General features: G+C 41.1%; 1 long non-coding RNA gene across 1 annotated transcript; it reads left to right on the top strand.

Annotated features, from left to right (window-relative positions):
* The first annotated feature begins 3,869 nt into the window (after window positions 1-3,869).
* Window positions 3,870-8,734, top strand: LOC126810589 (uncharacterized). Its single transcript, XR_007675266.2, has 5 exons — window positions 3,870-3,951; window positions 4,726-4,857; window positions 6,208-6,266; window positions 7,701-7,848; window positions 8,517-8,734. It is a non-coding gene; the product is annotated as an uncharacterized LOC126810589 (long non-coding RNA).
* The last annotated feature ends 602 nt before the right edge of the window (window positions 8,735-9,336 follow it).

Genomic DNA, 9,336 nt, shown 5'->3' with positions numbered 1-9,336 from the left:
AGGTTAGTATTAATCTGATTAAAACACAGATCCTATTTCGTTTCATGTTTTTATAGTTCAAAATTTCGTTTTACTTGTCTTTACTACACTAGGATCTGGAAGAGTTGTTATATAACCTGCGTTCTGGATCATCCAATGAAACGGACTTTTTGGCGTGAGGTGCAAGGAACTGTGGGTAACACACTAGAAACATCAACGCTGATTGGTTAATTAAATGTCATAGGGTCAAGAGTCGCTCGTATGACCCCTGACGCTCGTATGACCTCGTATGACCTTGGCAGCAGGAATTTGATATAAGAGTAGGCGATAGTGGCGCTGCCCGGGCAAAATTACCCTCATAGCACACCGTATGGCGTATGCATGTCTTCATTAGCCCAGCATTGGAGCAGAACTGTAGGACGTTAAACCCCATTTAATTTCATTTCATTTTTGATTTTATAGGCGATGTAGCCATGCTAGTGTTCGTGTTATGAAACATGACAATAAAACAATAGATGGCGCTATTGTTATGAAGATGGCTATAGCTGAGAACCAACCACCAGGAACCATACTTGCAGACATAAGTGTATGTTAAAATATTTACACGTACTTATACACACTCACCAAATCTTTAAAGTCGTAATATTTATATACCACCTTGACCTCTATGTTCCTGGATAAAACACAGATCCTATTTCGTTTCGTTTTTTATAGTTCAAAATTTCGTTTCATTTATTTTTACTAAACTAGGATCTAGAAGTATTGTTATATAACCCGCGTTCTGGTTGATGTGAGGCATTAGCCAATGAAACGGTCTGTTGCAGTGAGTTTTTAGTGTGCGATGCACGGAACTGTTGGTATCCCGCTAGAAACATCAACGGTGATTGGTTAGTCAAATGTCTGACGTCATAGGGTAATAAACCGCCCGTATGACCTATGACGCGACCTTCCTCTACAACTCGTCAGATCTGCATGTAGTAGAGGCCATCGAAAGTATAAAAAAACGAAACGAATTATAGATGTATATTTTAATCAGATTGACCGTGTGGTTCCAGGATAGGAATGAACTATCCATTCATCAAATCTTTAAAGCCATACTATTTATATACCACCTTGACCTCGATGTTCCTGGATAGAAATGAACTATCCACTCACCTAGTCTTGGTTCCGAAATCCCAATAAATATTTTTAAAGAGAGAGAGAGAGAGAGAGATGGGGTTTAACGTCCACTCGACACAAACTAGGTCATTTCGGGACTAACATATGGTTTAATTTTATTACTATAATTCTCTTACGCGTAGGGGTCTTTAGCAGTGGGAGGAAACCGCAGGACACGGAGAAAACTCACGAGGTTGGACAGGCGACCCTACACCTTGTCACGTACAACCGGGGAATCGAAACCCCGCCATGTTCACAGATGAAGAACTTATCGCCCCAACAGAACCACCGAGCTGCACATACGACACGCAATAGCGCCATACACGTGGGAGGGGTTCATTGTCAAATTTGACACTTCAAGGAAGAGTTGATGAAAACTGCCGCGTGCTGGTTTATCTATCCATGTTTGCTTTGCTATCGGTTCTTGCATAAGATTTACTGTTTAGCATATCTTTGACTTAGTGTGTTACGTTTAATTTGACCGGGAGACATGTTCGTCGACGTCAACGTCAACCGACAACACTGTAAGAATTGGCCGTGACACTGCAAGAGGAGTGGGTCAGATTGCCCTAAATCGTGATTGGACGGTTTAGGAGCATGCCATGACGAATTGCTGAATGTCTGAGGATTGGTGGAGCAATTACTCATTATTAAGACAAAAATCAAAAACGTCCATTTTCACTTTTGACAGTGTATCTCTTTGCGAGTGAAATGGGGCCGTCAGATAAGCAGCCCATATGAACTGTTTATGTTCATGTGTAGGCCATTGACCTGTTATTAACATACACTGGTTATCTCTAATAAAAACAGCAGTGCATTTCCGCAGTTTTATATTGTTTCCCCTTGTGCAGAATGAAGGGCCTGGCAAGGACAACTGTCTAATCGTTCGCATGAGACGAAAAACGGAGCTCCCGTGTATACATTGGCGTGCACGTAAAAAATCCCTTGGCAGTTGGAATTCGATATAAGAGTAGGCCATAGTGCCACTGCCCGGGCAAAATTTCCCTCATAGCACATTATATGGAGTATGCCCGTCTTCAATTAGCCCGGTCGGAGCAGAACAGTAGGAGGTTAATCCCCAATTCATTTCTTGACCATGGTTAGTCCAGAGTTCATATTAATTTGACACCCTGCTAAAATATACCCATAGAAGTATATAGTTAAAAAATAAATTCCGTGTTATTTATAGTTTCAGAATGATCAAGCTAGGCTTACTGTTGTGGAGAGCAATCCATATTTTTACCTTGATAAAAAGTGAGTATTAATAGTATGGGTGGGCAACCTGGTTAAAACACACATCCTATTCCGTTTCGTTTTTTATAGTTCAAAATTTCATTTTACTTGTCTTTACTACACTAGGATTTGGAAGAATTGTTATATAACCCGCGTTCTGGTTGCTGTGAAGGTTTAGCCAATAAAACGGTCTGTTATGGCGCTGCACGAAACTGTAAATATCCCTCAACGCTAATTGGATAATCAAATGTCTGGCGTCATAGGGATAAAAGCCGCTCACGACCTTCCACTAGTACCGGTCATATCTTCATGTAGTGCAGGCCATCGAAAGTATAAAAGAAACGAAACGAAATATAGATCTGTATGTTAAACAGATGGGGCGTGGGGGGGGGGGGCACAACACACTCAACCGAAAAGATAAACCTGCGGCCAAGACAAACTACACAGATTTTCTTCAGTGGGAAGGTTGGAAACACCACCCTAATAGTAAGTGCAGGGGACCGAAACGTTACGTTTTCAGTCGAGAATCAAAATTCAAATATTTATATATTGAACTCAAATTGGATACCGATTCCAACACGCCTGCTTTGCCCCTACGTCACTCCTTTAGTCAGAGAGGCGCCGTGACGTAGTGACAAATGAAATGGGGTTTAAGTTCCTACTGGTCTGCTTCGACTGGGCTAATAAAGACAGGCATACGCTATCATGTGTGCCATGAGGGAAATTTTGCCAGGGCAGCGGCATTATGGCCTCCATACCGAACCCCAGCTGCCAAGGGCTATTTTGCGCACATCCAATAAATACACGGGACTTAGCCCTAAGTCTTACCCTAACCCTAACCTTAACCCACAATCCCCGGGGAAATCTGCAAGTCTGCATGTGTAATAGATCTAGTCCTGTTCAAGACCTGGCCTCGAGTTCACAAAGCATTCTCAGACTTAAGTTAAGAATTTACTCAACTTCCAATCACTGTTTATGAGAAATATTTTTGATCCAGAAACACAAAACTTTGCACATAGTTTCTTATTGATGTATTTGATACATTCAAACAACACAAATATTATAAAGTCCTATAATTTGGTTAAAATAAGGTGAACAAGTTTGAGTAAATTCTTAACTTAAGCCTGAGAATGCTTTGTGAAGGTTGACCAAGAGCTAACACCCGAAGCTAATAGGGGTGTTGTATGGCCGAATGGTCAAGCACGTGCGCGCTGTATCATTAAGCCTGGTATTGAGTCAACTGGCGTGGTTTCGAATCCCCGGTTGTACGTGGCAAGGAGTAGGGTCACCTGTCCAACCTCGTGGGTTTTCCCCGGGTCCTCCGGTTTCCTCCCACTGCTAAAGACCCCTACGCGCAAGCGAATTATTGAAATAAAAAAAAATAAACCGTATGTTAGTCCCGAAATGACCTAGTTTGTGTCGTGTGGACGTTAAACCCCATTTCTCTCTCTCTCTCTCCGAAGCTAATAAAATGTTCAAATTGTTTATTTCCTATTCAGCCTGTTAAAGAGTCGTATGGAATTTGACAGGGAAGTTATACCAAGTTTTCAGTTAAGATTAAGCGCCGATAATGGTACAGTGGTAAGATATATTGTGTTATCTATATTGAGGCAGCCGCCTTGGCCCAGTGAGTAAGACATTGACAGGCTTAACTGGAGGTCACGTGTTCATCAGAATATTCCGGCATGGTTTCCCCCCCTTGTCAGTACTGCAGGATAGGGAACCGTCTCGTCTGCAGGAAGTGGCAAGGTTCGGGTGGGACCGCCTCGTCTGCAGGGAGTGGCAAAGTTCGGGTGGGAACGTCTCGCCTGCAGGGAGTGGCAAGGTTCGGATGGGACCGTCTCACCTGCCGTAAGTGACAAGGTTCGGGTGGGAACGTCTCGTCTGCAGGGAGTGGCAAGGTTCGGATGGAAATGTCTCTCCTGCAGGGAGTGGCAAGGTTCGGATGGGACCGTCTCACCTGCGGGGAGTGGCAAGGTTCGGGTGGGAACGTCTCGCCTGCAGGGAGTGGCAAGGTTCGGATGGGACCGTCTCACCTGCAGGGAGTGACAAGTTCGGGTGGGAACGTCTCACCTGCAGGGAGTGACAAGTTCGGGTGGGAACGTCTCGCCTGCAGGGAGTGGCAAGATTCTGATGGGACTGTCTCGCCTGCAGGGAGTGGAGAGGTTCGGGTGGGACCATCTCGCCTGCTGGGAGTGGCAAGGTTCGAGTGGGACCGTCTCGCCTGCTGGGAGTGGCAAGGTTCGAGTGGGACCGTCTCGCCTGCTGGGAGTGGCAAGGTTCGGGTGCGACTGATAGTTTAACTTGTTTATTTATTTTATATCAACGTAGTTTATTTATTTTATGATTTATTAGTACATCGACAACTATTTGATAGATATTGACGTAATAGATAGGAACGACAACTCTCCCACATTTACACAGTCACATTATACATTTGATGTACCAGCCGACGCACATGTTGGGACGGTTTTTGGGCGAATTATGGTAAGTATTAAATATTACATATATACACAAGTTGGAACGGTTATTGAACGAATTACGTTACATATAAAATATTAGAAGATGGGACTGTTATTGGTAGTATTACGATACAGAATTCTATTAATTTGGAATGTCTATTAATCGAAGATGCCCCAACATCAACGGTATACCGGTATCTAATATTGTGTTGGATATCGAGGTTGTTATTATGTACGACATCAACCAATCGCATTGTTTCATTGTTGTTACATCGTGATAGTCACGTTGTTGTTAAAGGGGGTAACTATCTTTGCTGTTAAGGCGCGTGAATATCTTTGTTGTTAAATGAAATGAAATGTGGTTTTATGGCACGTCAGCTCCAACCGAGCTATATTGCGCCAAACTTTGTTGTTAAGGATGGTGATTTTCTTTGTTGTTACGTTGCGTGAATATCTTTGTTGTTAAGGGTTATGACCATCTTTGTGGTTAAGGGGTGTTTCTTCATTTTTTCTAACGAGTCGTGACTATTTTTGTTGTTAAGGGACGTTACTGAATGGGTTGTTAAGGGGCGTGACTATTTTTGTTGTTAAGGGGGCGTGACTATAGGACACGTTCATCATTATCTCTATTTATCTTTATTTTTCAAGACTGACGATGTCAGGGCATTGACCCCGGGACTAGAATATCCCTGGTGACAGTCGAAAAGAACATTTGGGATTTTTCGAGCCTATCCTTAATTTGTCATGAATGGCGCCTAGTCGAGATCTTAGCATTTTCCGGCGTTTACTTTAAAGAACAATTAACGGTTTGATATAGTGTATAAGTGGGCGGAAACGTCGTTGTCCTGCAAAATACACACGTAACAATAGGAATAATGAAATAGCTCCATATGCCAGGTTGACGAGACGTTAAATCCCATTCCAGTTGACAAAGAAACACAATCTGGTTAAAACACAGATCCTATTTCATTTCGTTTTTATTTATAGTTCAAAATTTCGTTTTACTTTTCTTTACTACACTAGGATTTGGCGGATCTGGAAGAGTTGTTATCGTTGACATGTTTTGAATGGCGTGAGAGATTAGCCAATGAAACGGTCTTTTACGGCGAGCTGTAGGCATGTTTTGTACGAAACTGTGGGTAATCCACTAGTAACATCAATGCTGATTGGTTAATCAAATGTCTGACCTTCATAGGATCAAAAGCCGCTCGAATGACCTCTAACGCGACCTATCGCTACAGCCGGTCAGATCTTCATGTAGTGTAGGCCATCGAAAGTAAAAAAAAAACGAAACGAAATATAGATCTGTATTTTAATCAGATTGGGAAATGCAGTTTGGTTATATCCCCAATTGTTCTGTTATTTTGTACTTCAGGCAACGGATAACGATATAGATGAAAATGGCGAAGTAATATATGACATCCAAGGAGATGGGTTAGTATGATTTTCTCAAATATATCGGGTTAGGGGGTGGGATGAAGCTGAATTGTTTAACGCGTGCGCATTGGATCATAAGGTCTGTCATGTGGCGTGGAATTGGTTCCAGACTGGTACGAGAGAGAGAGAGAGAGAGAGAGAGAGAGAGAGATGGAGTTTAACGTCCACTCGACACCAACTAGGTAATTTCGGGACTAACACATGGTTTAATTTTATTTCAATAATTCATTTGCGCGTAGGAGTCTTTAGCAGCGGGAGGAAACCGGAGGACCCGGAGAAAACCCACGAGGTTGGACAGGCGACTCTACTCCTTGTCACGTACAACCGGGGATTCGAAACCACACCAGTTGACTCAATGACAGGCCTTATGATACAGCGCGCACGTGCTAACCATTCGGCCATCCAACCCCCCTTTGGTACGTGACAATGAGTAGAATGGCATATATAGTTACAGTTTAACCTCATGGGTTTTCTCTGGGTCTTCCAATTTCATAATGTCTGCCATTGAGTTTTTGACAAGGAGGAGAGTCACCTCCAACCTCGTGGGTTTTCTCCGGGTCCACCAGTTTCATATGGTCTGCCATTGAGTTTGTGACAAGGAGGAGAGTCACCCCCAACCTCGTGGGTGTTCTCCGGGTCCACCAGTTTCATAATGTCTGCCATTGAGTTTTTGACAAGGAGGAGAGTCACCTCCAACCTCGTGGGTTTTCTCCGGGTCCACCAGTTTCATATGGTCTGCCATTGAGTTTGTGACAAGGGGGAGAGTCACCTCCAACCTCGTGGGTTTTCTCGGGTCCACCAGTTTCATAATGTCTGCCATTGAGTTTGTGATAAGGAGGAGAGCCACCTCCAACCTCGTGGGTTTTCTCCGGGTCCACCGATTTCATATGGTCTGCTATTGAGTCAAGTGGCGTTGTTTCTAGTCCCAGCTTGTACGTGACAAGGTGTAGGTCGCTTGTTCAACCGCGTGGGTTTTATCCGGATCATTCTCCTTCCTCACACTTCTAAAGGCGAATTATTCAAATAAAATTAAATCTAATTAAAACACAGATCCTATTTCGTTTCGTTTTTCATAGTTCAAAATTTCGTTTTATCTGTCTTCACAACACTAGGATCTGGAAGAGTTGTTATATAAGCCGGGTTCTGGTTAATGTGAGAGATTAGCCAATGAAACAGTTTGTTACGGCGAGTTCTTGGTGTACTATGCACGGAACTGTGGGTTAACCACTAGGGACGTCAACGCTGGTTGATTAATCAATGTCTGACGTCATATGTCAAAAGCGGCTCGTATGACCTCTGACGCGACCGGCCACTACAACGGGTCAGACCTTCGTGTAATGTAGGCCATCGAAAGTATAAAAAAAAACGAAACGAAATATAGATCTGTATTTTAATGGCCCATTGTTCACTCTATGTGATTATTCCACACAGCTCCACTCAGTTTAGTGTTGACGGATATTCTGGTGAAATGAGCTTGGCTAAACTACCTGATAAAAATATTCCACAACCAATTGTCTACTTGACTGTTCGAGCAACGGATGGTGGTACTCCTCCTTTACAGTCAACCACACGGGTCAAGGTAGGACAACTTTTCAAATCATGAAAAAATAATTTGAATAGAATAGAATAGAATAGAATATGAATCAACATTAAATAAAACGCCTGATCAAAATAATTGGTGGTAAGGATTTATTGTTGGTGCTATAAAATAACTTTATATTTATATTAAAGGAGCTAAGTCTCTAACTCAATATCTTCCATAATATTTGAAATTAAAACATGAATTAAAATTCAATATTGATCTGTTTCAATCAACATCGATGTTTTTATCTTGCCGTCAAACTATAGGATCCTAATTTACAATATTTAAGACACAATTAACATTTTATTATCAGTACACGAGTCGTGTACCCTATGGTTTTGGATGTCATTTTGTAATGAACAAATAAAAACATATCCTACAATACAATGTGGAAGTCATTAGCAAAGGCTGATTCACAAACGACAAAATAATAATTTTAAAAACGTGTAGAATGCACTAAGCAGGCGTAAACGACTGCCTTTCAATTTGAACTGTTCACGTTTATCAACGAACATAATTGATTAGAAATTACAATATTTTTTGAATATAAATCACTTTACATACATTCAGATTACATTAATATGTGCTTTTAGAACCATTATTGTCTATTTCAAGGTTCCAAAAAATAGAGCCATACGCCCTTTAATATATTTTTTATTTTGTAGGTAAATTTTGGTGGTAAGAATATAATAGGCTAGTTAACAAGATGATAAAGGAGGTTTTGATTGAGATAGAGAGTATTACCAGAGAGAGTTTTACTAGACTATTTTATTATGAAATTACATGTCTGTATTTAAAATCTATATCACATTATTGACTTTAAAATCGGATTTTTAAAAAACCTTTGTTCCGAACTCAGTGTAATTAAAACGATACGAACATTTCCTTTCGTGTTATTTTATTATGTAATCGGATTAAAATACAGATCTATATTTCGTTTCGTTATTTTTATACTTTCGATGGCCTCTACTACATGAAGATCTGACCATTTGTAATATGGAGGTCGCGTTGGAGATCATACGAACGGCTTTTGACCCTATGACGTCAGACATTGATTAATCAATCAACGTTGACGTTTCTAGTAGTTTACCAGCAGTTCCGTGCAGAGCACGCCAAGAACTCGCCGTAACAGACCGTTTCATTGGCTAATTGCTCACATCAACTAGAACTCCTGTTATATAACAACTCTTCCAGACTAGTGTTGTTAAGACAGTAAAACGAAATTTTGAACTATAAAAAACGAAACGAAATAGGATCAGATTTTTTATTATGAAGCTACGTCTAATAAACAGAAGAGTGAGTTCTTATATTTCTCACAATTCCATCGAAGTTATGTATATTTAAATGAACTATTGACATTGAAATCGTTCACATTTTTGGACTTAATGGGCCCGAACCCTATCCCATTAAAAATTATAAGAACATTTCGTTTAATATTTGTTGGTTTACGCCAATTCATTTCCACTGTTGAGGCCATTCTTTAAA

The sequence above is a fragment of the Patella vulgata genome, chromosome 1 (genome assembly GCF_932274485.2).
Source record: "Patella vulgata chromosome 1, xgPatVulg1.2, whole genome shotgun sequence".
In the NCBI taxonomy this organism is placed as follows: Eukaryota; Metazoa; Mollusca; class Gastropoda; family Patellidae; genus Patella; species Patella vulgata.
This window is presented reverse-complemented; position numbering and strand designations above follow the sequence as displayed.